This window comes from Tupaia chinensis, unplaced genomic scaffold (assembly GCF_000334495.1).
Source record: "Tupaia chinensis unplaced genomic scaffold, TupChi_1.0 Scaffold000424_1, whole genome shotgun sequence".
NCBI classification, from domain to species: Eukaryota; Metazoa; Chordata; class Mammalia; order Scandentia; family Tupaiidae; genus Tupaia; species Tupaia belangeri.
In genome coordinates, this window is record NW_006159929.1 from 1,357,557 (window position 1) to 1,372,812 (window position 15,256).

The 15,256-nt window shown below is 48.2% G+C and overlaps 1 protein-coding gene and 1 long non-coding RNA gene across 7 annotated transcripts in view; both read right to left on the reverse strand.

The window, feature by feature from the left end:
- Positions 1-10,799, reverse strand: part of LOC102471025 (uncharacterized) — a 39,559-nt gene extending 28,760 nt beyond the window's left edge. Inside the window, exon 1 of the long non-coding RNA XR_335467.1 lies at positions 10,762-10,799. This is a non-coding gene — a long non-coding RNA (uncharacterized LOC102471025). The remainder of the gene's footprint in view (positions 1-10,761) is intronic.
- The window catches only part of KCNMA1 (potassium calcium-activated channel subfamily M alpha 1), an 818,234-nt gene that overhangs the window by 686,795 nt on the left and 116,183 nt on the right, over positions 1-15,256 (reverse strand). The gene's annotated exons all lie outside the window — the stretch shown is intronic.

Genomic DNA, 15,256 nt, shown 5'->3' on the forward strand with positions numbered 1-15,256 from the left:
GAAAAGGGACTGCAGTGTGGCCATCCCCTCTAGGGAGTGATTTCTCACTTTCCCTCTCACTGACTCATTCTCTCTCTCTCTCTCTCTCTCTCTCTCTCTCTCTCTCTCTCTCTCGGGAGCATACACGCCCTAAGGCAAAAACCTCTAAAAGAGAAAGAAAGAGTACCCTCTACATCATCATCTTTTCCCCTTCTCTATTTTATTTGTCCTTTTGTACCGGTCAGCACCTGTATTATCCCGTTAGTGCCCTGTCCCCACCACTAGAACTCAAACCCCATGACAGCCTGCTTTGTTCTCTGCCATATCCCCAGTGCCTAGGACAACACCAGACCCATGGCATGGGCACAGTATATGTTGGTTACATGAATAAATTTAAGGAGAAAGCAAGATACTTCCAAAAATCACCGCGTGAGGCATAGGTCCCTGAACTCCTAGGTGCAGAGAAGCAGCTGGACCCCTGCCTCCTCCTCCTTGGTTCAGTGGGTAGGACACCTACAGAACTTTCCATCTCTCACGCCTCATCACATTTCGGTGCTCCAGTGCCACAAAGGAGGCCAAGAACCCCGCTGTGTAAGTGTAGAAGGCAAGGATGGGGTGCCCAGGTGAGGGGGCAGGTGTGGGCATGAACATCTGTGTGTACAGGTGGGCTGAGGGGTGGAGAAGGTCACCCATGCAGGCATGTTTGATGGGCTGCAGGTGTGTGAGCACATGTGCACGACTGGGGAAAGGAGTGTGCAAGACAGGTGAGGGGGCAGGGGGCAGGGGTGTTTGAAGGCATGCAGGTGTGTGTGAAGAAAAAGTTAGGGTGAGGGGAAGCAGGTGTGTAGGTGGGCGGGAGGGGGGTATGTTGATACAGAAGGTGCTGTGCAAACTCAGACTGGCAGACAGAAAAGAGGAGGGCCCCACCGCTGGGTCTTCAGCAAGAGTGCCTCCCTGTTCCCTGCTGCCTGACTTCACTGAAACTGTACAGGAAGGAAACAGTGTCGCTGGAACCCAGGCTCCCCCATGGGTGGGCCAGAAGGCAGTTCCACAGCAGCCAGCAGGAGAGCCAACACAGAGCTTGGGTGCCTCAGGTATCCTGGGGTGGGGTCCCGGGGGTCTTTCAGAAGGAGCACAGGCTTCTAGTGATCTTGGCTAAAGACAGAGTTGGCTTCCCTGGAGATGCCAGAAAGCAACTGAGGCACCAGCGCAGCATATGGGTGCTCTTATTTGCTGCGCATCGATGAGCATCACAGCCGCCGAGAACAGGCTCGGGGGTGCTGAGCTGCTGGGCTGCTCTGCCGAGTCGGGGTTCAGGGGGCAGGAAGGCCAGTTCCCTGCTGGCACCTCCTACAGCAGTGAGACAAGGGCCTAAACATCCAACGGGCCCATGATCTCAGCCTACCCCCACACACTCTGCCACTGCCCACCCCTCCAGTTCCATCCGCTCCCGCCGTCCACCTTGCTCTCTGGACCCAGGCTCGGCCGTTTTTGTTCATTCCTCAGTCAACAAGGTTTCACCTCCTAGGCACCCGCCAGGGTGTGGACGGGGTAGAACAGACACAAGCTGCCCTCGTGGGACAGTCAAGGATGCAAGGGCCAAACCACGCTGGCAGGATGAATAGGTGTGCCCTGCAGTAGTAAGTGCCCCAAAGAAGGTAAAACGGGTGAGGGAGGCAGGAAGAGGGGCGGTTAGACAGCAGCTACACACACGCCCCAGAGCCTTTACAGCTGCTTTTCCACATGCCTGAAGCCCCATTCCCTCGGACATGCCCCAGAGTTTCTTTTTCAGGCAAGTGGATCTTTTTCCACTTACCAGTCACTTCCTTACAGAGACCCTCCCTGGCAACCTACATAAAACAGACGCCTCCTCACACTCACATTACCGTCCTCAGCCTGCTTTGTGTTTTAAAACCACTTCTCCCTATCTGACATTTGGTTAATATTTATTATGTTTCTTCTTCCCCTGCTGGAATATGAAGTCTGAAAGGAGAAGGATTTGTGTCCTGCCCGTCACCATATCCTCCTAGAACAGGCCTGCACCCGCAGGACACAGGGTCAGAAATTTCACAGTTACCTGTCAGTTAAGCAGAGTCCTCCCAGGCATCCTGTTTAAAATATTCTCAGGCAGGCAACACACAAAGCCATTAACACTCTAATGTAAATGCACCACTTCTCTCTGGGGGCTGCTTAAAAATCCAAGAGCTGGGTCTCACTCAGTCTCTAACTCCAGAAATTCTCCAAGTATCCCTTTCTTCATGGCTGTAGAGCTGAGAGGGATCTCCAGCCACCTAAGGCTTGGGGATTCCAGGGGCAGGGGACAGGGAATGGATCAATTAGGAGAGAAGACAAATTTAGCAGCCTCTTCACTTTGTCAGCAAGGACAGCAGGTCTGTGGTCTGATCCCTGCCTCAAACCAAGTGGGGAAGCCCCATGATGGTGGCAAGCCACATGCACTCTTTTAATGCACACTCAGAGTAGCTCATCTCCCAGTTGCTAAGCACCCACTGTACACACACACAGCGACCATTAGAAAGTTAATCATGGAAAATGCTGAGGTCTCTTTCCCCAGCCCTGCATCTCTCAGCTCCACACTACAATTTCATCTTCCATATAATGTTACCGGACAGTGCCATTGGCTCTGTCTACTCCCTTGTCCCAGGCCTTTATGACCTTTCCATGCCCTTCAAGCCATGCGCCACGTCAGCCCCGCAGAGCTGCAAGACATGTTGGCTTCAGCCTGCGCCTGGCCCGGGCCAGCTCACTGACATTTTCCATGAGGCCGCAACAGCCAGTGAAATGCTCAGGGGGGATTAAGACAACTTGCTACATCACCCTGAGTTGCTTGAGGAAAGGGAAAAACGGCACCAGCCCCCACCATGGCAGCTGAGGAGATCCACATACCATCTCTACCCAGAGACAGAGGCCTGAAGAAAAGCTGCTTCTCTATCCCTGACTTGCAAAGCATGCATTATTCCCCACCTAATACTTGCTAAAAAAAAAAAAAAAATCACCAGAGAAAGGACCAGCTGATAAAGACTTAGTACCTACTTGTCAGTCAACACCCCAGTGAGCAGATAATTGATTTTGTTGTTGTTGTTGTTTTATGATTATTGGTGGACACTGGCTCCCCTTCCATTCCCCCTGGATAATAGAGGGAGACTGCAGAAGAGTCTGGGTATCATGACCAAGGTCACTCATGACCAAGGCCCAGGCTGCCTCACCAACCCAAAAACTGAACTACTACAGCTTTTATTAATAATAACAAGAACAAAAGATAACACAAGCAATTTCAAAGCAAAGGAATTCTGTGATTACTTTGAAGTTACGGCCTTCCTTGATGAAACACCGAATGAGAAATTTTTCCTAAGGTTCAAGGTAAGAATTATCTGGCAAGCATCTTCTGTTTGGTGACACTGAAAATCAGAAGAGGGTCTTATTTGAGGGTATGTGGTATGAGGTCTGGAGCTGCTTCGGTTTGGTCTTTAGGTCTACCGTGTGTGTGGTCCTGGGCAAATGGCTTCACCTTAGCAGGTTCCCACATGGCATAGGGGCTGGTAAGGTGACAACACGCACATTTGAAGGGCTCAGCACAGTGCCCAGCAGGTAGAAGCACTCTAAACACCAGCTGCTGTTATAATAGCTATTATTAACAATGATCACATATTAAACAGCAACGATGTGACCTCATCTGGCCCCTGTGCCAAGCCCTGAACACAGATGACAATGGTGTGTCCTCTGTTGTCTGTCAGCCTGAGCTATACCCAGCAGTCACCCCAGGTGAGGCCTGCATCATACACAGTCCTCTGCCCCCAGCACGCAGGCTCACGTCAGACCTGCTCCTTTGCTCTCATTCCTGTCGTCAACTGAGAGGGAAGCACCCACCATCGCAATTTTAAAGAGGCATCGAGAGACTTTCTCAAGGACTACCCTCATGGAAAGCTGTAGACAAGAGCTCAGGTTAAATCTTCACAGACGAAGTCTCAGGGTGGCTTGGCACCTTTCTCCCCAACATCCCAGCCTTTAGAAGACATCAAATTTCCAACAGTTCTGCTGCAGAAACACCTTCCAAACTTCTCATGACAGCTATATCCCCAAAGCCCAAGAGCTATATCTTCATTCATGTATAACCACAAACTTTTGTTGAGCATCTGGTCTGTGCCAGGCTCTGCAGGTGGTAGCTCTAAGCTAAGAGGTGACAGATGAGAAGGACCCAGCACACAAAGAGTAGGAACAACAAGGATTCTAGCCGGAGAGCAGTGTTTGCAAAGGCCCTGGGGTATACAAGAACTTGGCGTGTTCTCTGTGGATAGGGTTCTAGGGGCAGATAATATCCAGGATAGGCTGGCACCTTTGGGTCATCCTCACCAACAGGAACTGTCTTCAACTCAGATAACCTCTCTGAACACCATCTCCCATCTTCTACCTCCATATTCTTAATCTTATCCTGTTTTCTCCATTTCCAACCCGGTGCCTAATCCCTGGTAACAGCCAAGTGCAAGGTTAGAGGCGTGCACACTCATGCCAGGAAGCCTAGGTTTCAAGCCCAGGCCGGCCACTCTCTGTGTCAGTGATCTGGGGCCAGTGACTTAACCTCACCCTACCTCAGTTTTCTCATTCATAAACCATGGCTAACAGAAACGCACTTCTGAGAGCTGCTGTAAAGGCCAATAAATGAGTCGGACCAGCAGTTGGTGGGGAGGTTAAGGTGCTAGATTCCACACAGCCGACTGTGAGGTTCAAGACTCAGACCCAGCAGCTTGAAAATCAAGCTGGGTGTGTGTGCATGCACGCCCAAAATCCTGAGAGGAGACTAGAAGAGAAGGGATTGTGGCATGGCCATCCCCTGTGGGGGTGATTTCTCACTTTCCCTCTTTCTCTCTCTCTGACCCCCTCTGGCCCGTGCATGCACCTTCAGAAAAACGTTTAAAAAGAATCAAATGAAAAGGTACGAGGCTCTGAGCTCATTCCCTGGCTCACAGAAGGTGCTTAGTGTGAGTGCATCATGCTATGTTTTAGGTAGGATCATTTTTATTATTTAGATTCCTCTTCTCTAGCTGGCCCCTAGGGTAATGGCTGAGTTGGATGACTAGCAACCACTCAGTACCTCATCCCAAACACTGGAGCCCTCTTGCTCAGAGTGATCGTCACTCAGATGTGCCCATCCCAAGTCCTTATACAATACAGTGATTGCTGCAGACCGTAGGAAGACCCAGAGTTCCCCAAACATTCCCCTGAGTCATTCCCAACTGGCTCCCCGGGGCCTGCTCCAGCACCTTGGGGCAGAGTAGCAAACTCTGCAGTTCCACCAAGGGGTTCTGCAACATTGCCTGAAATACGCATTCTCCAGCTGACATGCTTTCCCTTATTTAACTTTTCCAAAACAACCCCCAAATGTTTTGCCTTCTCAGTTTGCCTCTCCTCCCCCGTAACACCCCTACCGACCCCCAAATCCCCAGTAGTTTCAAAATTAAGTAATCGGGAACTGCATTTAAAGATGCTAATTTAAACACAAGTGTCAGAAAAGGCAAGCTGGAGCTGTTTTCCTAACAGCCCCTCACCCACACCTCCCAGCTGTCACTGCCCAGAAACAGGGTTTGAGGAAGCTAGCAGAGAAGCGAATGGGCAAGCACAGTTGTGGAGGCCTAGCTTAGGACCAACTTTCAGTCTTTACTCTCTGAGGGTTGCCTCCAAAGGTTCAAACTCTGCCAAGCTGTCAATGCCACAAGAAATGGGTTTCAGGGCAATCAGCAGTTTAAGTAAACTCTATTGTGTTGCATTTTGAACTCAGAGAGCTGCTAATACAGAGAGATCCACTTTCCTTCAAGAAACTCAAAGCCTTCCATTTGAGTTCACTTCATGCATTAAACAGCAGCATCTACTATCAAAGCGTAATAAATCTCCTTTCCCTGTTTTTCACATGATAAATGCCAACTCAGGTCCCATCAAGGGACAGATTCTTTTAAGTGGCAACGTAAAATACTTCCTCTTCCATGCTGTCCTCCTGAACCCACCTCCACACCCACAGGCGGGGGTGGCATTTTCTTCCTCCGAATGCTCTCTCTTCTCCCCAATGTCTCATGTAGTAAGACCACATCGAGCTAGTGCACATGCTCTTCTCCCAGGCTGGGACATCCTGGAGAAGAGAAGTCATGTCTTACTCCAGTTTGACTCTGGCCCCATCACACTCACACCCCAGATACATACACGGTATCTGTTAGAAGGCCTGGCATGCAGCAGGGGCTTAAAAACTAGTTATGAATTGTCAGCTTGAATCACCTTGGAGCCCCAATTTGAAGTAATAGTAAGAAAAAAAGAATTAAATAAACTCGACCCCTAGTCGGTTCCTTCCATAAATACAACTTTTTGTATGTCAGCTTTATTTAAAATGGAGATATTGTAAATACTCACATAAAAAGGCAAATTGTGAAACTGAAATATGGGAAATATAAGCCAGGTAACTCCCATGTGGGCATCAGTAGGTGAGACTGATGTCAGAGGGGAAATACTGGAGTAGAGAAACACTCCGAAAGAACATGCAGGTGCGTTGTGCCTCCAGTTGAGTGTTTCTTTCAAGAACTTATGAAGCTATTGTTTTTTGATCAGGTTGCTGGTTTCATGGGTGTATCTAGTTTTGAAGATGTTATATACTTCATGGTATGTTCACTGTTCAGTACTGTGATACTGTACAATTTAAAAAGTAAAAAGCAGGCAGGCAGGTGGCATGGTGGTTAAGGCACTGGACTCCTACCTGGCCAATTGTGGTTTGAGTCCTGGACCTGGTGGCTTGAGAATCACACCAGGTACATGTGCATGCAATGCCCAAGATCCTAGGAGGAAAATGGAAAAAAGGATTGTGGTGTGTCCATCCTCCCCACCCCGGGGGATAATTTCTCACTTTCCTTGTTTCTATCTCTCTGTAGAGAGCACACACTCCCTATGGCAAAAAAATAAAAAATAAAAAAGTAAAAAGCTAGAGGCTAAACAGTGTGGCAGTGGCACACTGGATCCACATTAGAAGGCTCTGAGCTAGAGTTCCAGAGCTTTCCTGTACATGATAAATGCAAGCTCAGGTCCCATGCCAGGAACACACACACACACACTGTCATGATTCAGGCTGGCTGAGGCTGGGGGTGGATCACAGCATGAAGACTCTGCTGGGGGTGCCTTTCTCTCCCCCTCTCTCTCTGTCTCTCCTGCCCTCTCTTTCTCTTTCATTCCTGAAGGAAATAAATAAAAAGTGGAAATAAAAAGTTAAAGGATTAAAGACTATTTCCTACATGGCAACTTATCTTCAACGTCCAAGAGAAGTGAATGTGAGAACAGGATGTGAGTTACAAAAATTCACTCTCTAGAGAGCCCAGCTGTTGCCACCTATAAAGTAAGATGTGTCCCCACTATACAAAGGAAAGCAGTGAGAGCACATGAGACGTCAAAAGGGAGTGTGGAGGGCTTGAGTAATAAACCAGATGCAGACTGCTTTCCATCGGCATGGCAGGAGGAGAAGCTTTGACAGGGTTTGCTCTTCATCCCAGACCACTGGGCTCAAGAATCTAAATGTCGAGAAAGCCAAGAATGTGCAAACCATGCTCTTTCAGAATAATAAGGAGGCTACTCCTTTCTCCTCTGGGAGCCTTCAAATGTTTTGACGTTTCTGACACCCAAAAAATAGCACGAGAATCAGAGCCTGACTTTAGAAAACTGTACGGTGGGAGGGCGTGTGGTGTTCTGAGTCCTGAATTACTGACAGTCCTGGAGATGTGGTCCTAGAGGGGAAAGCAAAAATGCAGCTGCACTGGTGTGAATATGGTTTGCTCTATTGCCTTATTTAGGGTGGCCCTTAGGGACCGAGGGACCTAGGATTAGTTAACCACGAGCTACTTTTCCATCCACATTTTCTGCAACTGATAATCAGGCCATCATGGGCAACCAGAGCCACCTTGATGGTAAACAGAAGGCTCTGAGGGACCAGCAGTTAGCGTAATGGCTATGTCGCTGGACTCCCATGTTGTTGGCCGCGGTTAGCTTCCCGGACCCAGTGGTTTAAAACTCATGCCAGGCACATGTGTGTGCATGCCCAAAATCCCGAGAGGAGAATGGAGGAGAAGAGATTGCGGTGTGGCCATCTGCCCCTGGGGGGTGATTTCTCGCTTTCTGTCTCTCTATCTCTCTCTGTCTGTCTGGCGAGCACACACACTCTATAGCAAAAATAAATAAATAAATAAATAAATAAATAAACAAACAAACAAACAAACAAACAAACCAAAAATAAACCTCTCCAAAAAACCCAGAAGGCTCTGAGGAGTATCTCGAGGGTATGTAGGCAGGATGAGGAAAACAGTGTGAGCCCACCCACTTCCTCTGGACCCTGTTCAAGGGCAGTCACGGTCACCTGCATGGCCGTGAGCTCCCTGCATCGCTCTGCACCCTCGTGCTAAGCACCATCACTGCCTGCTTCCCTAACCCCACCAACATCCAGCCATAGAGTGCACAGGTTCCAGATGCATTTGCTTTCAGGACAGCAGGCGGGTTAGTATTTCCCTTTGAACAACCTGGTCTAGAGAAGTTATGGTGACTTAGTTTTATAGCCAATTTGTACTGGTTAAGATATGAGGGAGTACATATCTTCTGGACCTTCTTAACTTTTAATGGGTACCATCTGACATGCACTTATGGAGTGCCAGTTGTGTTCCAGACACTGCTCTAAGTCCTTGGAATCAAGCAGTAGGAATATGACAAATGAGATCAAAATGAGAATGCTCCCCAAAAGAGGACACACACCCAGTCTTAGATATGCCCTCATGGCTGGAACTTACTCTCCTGTGGATGCTGAGGCTTTGTTAACTTCACTTTTCTTAAGTTCACCACCAGAGAGTGCAGTGTTAGAGATGCAATGGTTTATTAAAACATTTGTTGAGTGAAAACGACAGGCCCTATCAATAGTTTCTAGAAGCCCTGCCAACGTTCTCCCACCCTGGCTTCTGGTGCTGCTTCCCAGGGTGAGAAACATCAGTCAGATACTCCGCTGCCCACTGGAGCCTGGCTTCTGGGGTGGACCAGTCACTCCCATTCTTTGGGCTCGGTTTCTTCATGTGTAAACATGGGAGATTTTAAGTAGATTGTCCCTAATTTCTCTTCCAATTTTTAGCATTCCCTGATGTCACATACATCCCAGGTAAGTGAGAGCTGCCTTTGCTATTCACAGATGCAGAGACAGCTAGACATCACCCCCTTCTCTTTGCTAGCATGGCCTCATTTTGTTCAGACTTCCACTCCTTCTCTATGTTTCCTGAAGCCTCACAAAAACTGACCCCACCCACTCACCAGCTAGTGGGTCCTATCTAGTCTATAACAAGCAAGACAGTCCCATTCCACCTGTCACTAACTGATTTTGAAGCAGATAAGTGGCCTAGTTTTGTCAATGAGACAAATGGGAGGATTGCCAGGGAGGCCTTGGGGAAAGGTTTCCTCTCTATATAAAGTCTTCACCAGAAGAGAAGGTCTCCAACCTGCCTCTGGACGTGGCCATGAGTGCATGTGATGTCCGGAACTGCTGCAGCCATCTAGTAGCCATGAAGAACCAGACTTGGGATGAAGCTAAGGACAGTAGAGTAGCGAAATGGAAGGACCCAGGGCCTCAACCACATCACTGAACCTCCGATCCATCCACACTGGAGTCTCCCTCCTCCTCACCTCTGTTCTACTTATAGAAGACACATTTCTTACTATCCAGGCTCATTTCAGTCAATGATTCTTGTTTTCTGTAGTCAAAAGCATCCCACTTAATGCAGTGGGCCAATAATTCGAAAAGAATCAAAATATTGTGAAACACTCTTAACACTAAAAGTATTACCTACACAGCTGAATCTTCATTTACTGTCCAGAAAATACTCTAAGACACACTCTGGTAAGAGGTTACTCTTCCAAATAAACCTCTGACAACCTTTATTTCTCATAAGCCAGTAGCATCCAGATATTCCCACTCTTTAGCTGCTTGGATTCTAGATAAAAGTGAGTGAACATTCCAATAAGAAACAACATTGACTTGCCCTTCTCCATGGAAAAAATTAACCCTGCCATGAACTCAATTAGAATGCCAGAAGAGTCAACATTGGCACCTGGAGGGCTGAATTCTACTCTTTGCTAATGGCTCTGAGCTTTCAAAGTTTTATTCATTTTGTCCTACCTGCGAGTGAGCTCCTGATTTCTCAATCTACTAATTAGCTAAGACAGAGTTCCGCAAAATATGAGGGAGAAGTAGGTGTGCCCCCTTTTTCTTTCTACCTGTCCTCCCTCCCTTGAGCCCTCCTTCTCTCTCTCTCTCTCTCTCCCTGCCTTGCTCACCAAGGTAACAAAAGAAACAATAATTAAATCGATGAGCATTAAGTGGTGCCACCATGTGCAATAAAAAACACCTCCGTATCACCTCGCCATTTCCTTTCTAAACCATTCAGGGCATTGTGTGCAAATATAGTAAAGGGCATTAGAGGGAAATAATGCTGGCACATACTTCTGGGAGCGCGTCATGTCCCTTTAAGACAAGGCCCACTGTTCAGTTCCATTCTAGGCCACAGCTCAGGTTTCAAGCCTGAGGTCCCCTTACTGCCTCATGCAGTATTAATACAGCCCTGGCACCCTCCCAAATGTGCATTGTGAACCATAATCTGGGCCAACTCCCACAGGCCAAACTAGTTTGGGGTTCCCTCTTTACTTCCCCTCTCTACAGCCAAGCCACCCCCTGCTCAGGGACCCCCACCTTTGGCCTAAGCCAGGAGAATGTACCTGGGCTCCCGACAAGCAGCCAATACCCCAGAGTGGAGTGTCCTCTGTGGGGGCCGCTTACACAATAGCAGAGGCTGTACACTGTCCTATTGCGGGTCACAAACACTGGGGGAGGGGATAGAGGTGCCCTTGGACACCAGAGCCACAGCCTGGTGCAGGTCACCTCTGCAGCAGGTCTGGAAGCACCATGAGGAGTCCCCAGGCTGGTGGGCCTGCGGGCTCTCCCACATTTGCTGACGGAATCTCTCTTAGTTGCCCGTGCTCGTTTGCTCTCTCTTTCATTCTCAATCTCTCTCTCAGTTGTAACCAGATGGCAGGGTCTCTCTCTGGTACAATTTCTAGGAGAGGCCATAAACCATTTCCATTTATTAAAAGGAGAGGTGAGGCTGGTGGGAGTGAGGAAGAGGCCCAGAGGAAAACTGCAAAGGAGAGGCAAGGCGAGAACGGAACAAACAGGTGGGGTAGAGCTGAGTGTAGCCTCAACAGCCACTCGCAGGAGTTCAGGGGCCCTGAGCTGCACACACAGCAAGAAGGAGGCTCCCAGGCTCAGCTCATGCCGTCATCTGTGGGGACTTCCACCTCTGAGGCACTATGAGGTGTGCTGGGGTAAGACTAGGCTCTGGGCATGGTTGATTTGGGTTCAAATCTCAGACCCAGTATCCATGAGCTGCCTGATCGTAGGTATGAGGCTTAACCACCTGTGCCTCATTCTCTTCATTTGAAAACTGGGATCAAGAATACAGTCTATCTCCTGGGGTTGTTGGTGGAGATGGAAAACAGGATCTGGCACAAGAACAATGTCCAGTCTGTGCACTAATGGAGTAAGTGGGAAGGGCAGGGCTCTAAGCAGAGGGTGGAGCCGATATCTTCAATTTTCTCCAAGGGTTGAACCCACTGACCAGAACAGACTGTCAAGTCCACTCCGAGGTACATACCCAATGGAATTAAAAGCAGGCATACAAACAACAACTAGTCCATAAATTTTCCTTGCAGCAGTATTCACAAAAGCCCAAAGGTGGGAACCCATGTGTCCACCAACAAATGAATGGATAAAGCAGATGTGCTCCGTGCAGGCAATTGAATATGACTCAGACTCACAAAGGAACGAAGCACTGACACCTGCTTCAACATGGAGGAACCTTAAAACACTCAGGAAATAAGCCAGACACAGCAGGTCACATGTAAGACTTTGCTCGGGTGAAAAATTCACAACAGACCAATCCATAGAAGCAACAAGCAGATAAGTAGTCTTCAGGGCTGTGGGGAGGAGAGAATAGGGAGTGACTGCTCCATTTAGGGTGGTAGAAAACGTTCTGGAACTATGCAGCTATGATGATCGCACACCGCTGATTGCATATTGAAGTGGTTACAATGGTTCATTTTATGGTATGTATATTTTACCACAATGAAAAGAAAATTTAAAAAAAAAAACTCAAGAAAGGACATAACTCTCAGGGAGTTTATTCTCTCCTGAGATCTCTACCTTGATGGGATTTTTCTGGGACAAAAGGACAAGGGATGGGTTTGCAGAAGCTGTTACTGTGCCTTGAGTCCCATCCCCTTGCTTCTGCCTGTCCTTCTAGGCCCCACACCCTGCGGCCTATGGTTTCTCGGCTGTGTCATACTGCTTCTCCCCTCTGGCCCTTTTCTATGCTATTCCCTCACCAGCAATGCACCGCCTCTCCCCTAGCACTCCCTCTCCTTTGCCTGCCTAACTACACTCAGCCTCAAGACTCCGCTCAGCCACTGCCTACTTGTCAAGCTTTTTCTTGAGCCATGCTCACAAGACCAAGTTAGCTGGCCTACTCCCAGGACCCCCGCCTCACCCCTGAGCTCCGCTAGCTACCAAAGGACTGTGTTCTATGCATGCTAGACAGAGCCCCCTGTGTCTTCTATGCAGGGCCCAGATCTACTTCACCCTTACACCCTTAGAACCTTGCACAGAATAATTATATAAATGATCAAATAAGTTAGAGTTACAGACTACTACCTAGAAATCAGGGGGAAGGAAATAAATATTAGTATAAAGCAAGGAGATTCAATCCCTAGATACCCTAACCTCCTAGCCCCACACCAGAACCTTCTTGGGGGCAAAGGGCCATATGACTCCAAACAGATGGTGGCCAGGCCACCTCACAGCACCAGCCTGAGCCTGTATCAGGGAAGGCATGGGCTGGAGAACCATGAGACCCTGAACCCAGGTTACACTGGACGGCCTGGCTCAGGGTCAGTCTCACTTCTCACATGGAAGGAGCCAGGCACTCAGTTCTTCTGCCTCTAAAATGGCATCCAAACATACAGAGGCTAGACCCACTTACAGAGGGGAACGTTCTGGCTGTGGAAGATCAGCAGCATGCCAAGGTCATATTGCAGGCATCAGAGTCAACACTTGTGATTTTCAATTTATTTCATCTTCTTCCTACAGTGTCTTCTTGGGCTCTTCAATTCTCTCACCAACATGAGAAGGCAAGAGATGCAGGCAGTGCTGAAGGTACTGGCCTCACGCATGTGACACAGTGGGTTCTGATCATTCAATTCAAACATGGAAGCTACTGACCATGATGGGAAGCTGGAGAGAGGAAAGAGATCTCTGGAGAAAGACGAGTAACGATTTGTCCCAGCTCTTCCACTATTTCTCTATCTTTGAGTAAGTCTAGCTCACTCTCAGGCTTTACTGTTTATTTTTATTTTATTTTATTTTATTTTATTTTTGAGAGGGTTTTTTTTCACTATAGGGCATGTGCGCTCGCCAGACAGACAGAGAGAGACATAGAGACAGAAAGCGAGAAATCACCCCCCAGGGGGAATGGTCACGCCGCAATCCCTTCTCCTCCATTCTCCTCCCGGGATCTTGGGCACGCACGCACACGCGCCCGGCGTGAGTTTTAAGCCACCGGGTCCAGGACGCGAACCGCGGTCGACTACGTGGGAGTCCAGCGACATAGCCATTACGCTAACTGCTGGTTCCCTACTGTTTATTTTTGCTCTATGGCATGTGTGCTCGCCAGACAGAGATAGAGAGATAATGAGAGGGAAAGTGAGAAATTGTCCTCCAGAAGGAAATGGCTATGCTGCAATCCTTTCCTCTCAGGATTTTGGGCATGCACACACATAAGCCACTGTGATTCTCAAGCTGCTGGGCCCAGGACTAAAATCATGGAGTTGGCCATGGGGTATCCAGCGCCTTAACTTCCAGACCACCTGCTGGTCCTTTCTGGGGCCTTTTTTAATCTTTTCCATTTAAAAATTAATTTTGTAACAAACCATCTAAATTTAACATCAATCGGAGCAGCCCTTCCCCAAGATCCCTTCCATCTCTAGGACTCTAATGCTATAATGACTTAACAACTGCCCCAGAAAGATCTAGAAGAGTGACTATCTTGTCCCTAATCATTTAGCGGAACTCACAGCTGAGTGTGCACAGCATCACTGTTGGGCTAATGCATATGCGAACTTCAGCGACCATCAACATTTCTCGCGGAGCGTCTTACCCCAACGCTGTGCACAACCTCTGCACCAGGATGGGTCTAGGAAGGAGTCACACTGATTCTGTTCCCACCATGAATTCTATCCAAGACTCTTAGAGTGCCCTAGCTCAGTGGTACCCAAACCCTGTCACTCTCTGCTGCCTTCCTGACTTCTGCCATGCCTGCATGCCCTAACTAATCATTGCACATTGTCCTTTAAATCAACTTGAAATTCTTTCTTTTTCAAACGAGCGTCGTCTTGAACAATAATATCTGTGAAATCACGAACTCTAATGTGTTATTTCTATTTTTTCACAAGTGTATTCAAATACACAACTATAATAAGCAATTCGTCTGGGTCCTTCTTCAAAGCATCTTGTATACCACCAGGGCTGAGGTGTTGCAAAACCCAGCAGTATCTCACTTAGTCTTTGCCAGTAAAGGTCAAAAAGGGTAAAGCAAGCCTTGGGGAGGCTAGTGTTTAAGGTGACCCAGTCAAAAGCACCACACTGGGCTGCAAACTCGGGTGTGCTGAATCCCAAATCCCCAGTCTTTGCCACTCCTGCAAGCATCCAACTTGTCTACAGGCTGCAGAAACGAATAAAAGTCAAGAGACTGTAAATAATGCCGACGACCTTTATCACCTATTCTGCTTAATCCTGTTTTAAGAACCTGACAGCAACATTTTCCATGATAATCTGAAATGAGAGTAATTCATCTACGCATAAGCAAAGCTGACAGCCAGCGTGCTGGAATGGACAGAAGGACAGTGTTGCATGAGTCCAGACTGGTTAGCTTTGTGAGCAGGTGTTCCTCACCCATGCCTGCAAGGTCAAGGTTTATTCCCCATCCAGGCAACTCTGAGTTTAGGCTGTCCCAGTCCAGAGGCTGCCAGCCCTCCTCAAAACACACAGCTTAGTCACAAGGGACTCTGGCCACACATATGCGTGACTCAGCACATATCCATCAGGCTCTGGAGAAAACAATGGCAGGAGCATGTGGGGTCAGCAGGGGCATCTGTGGGCACA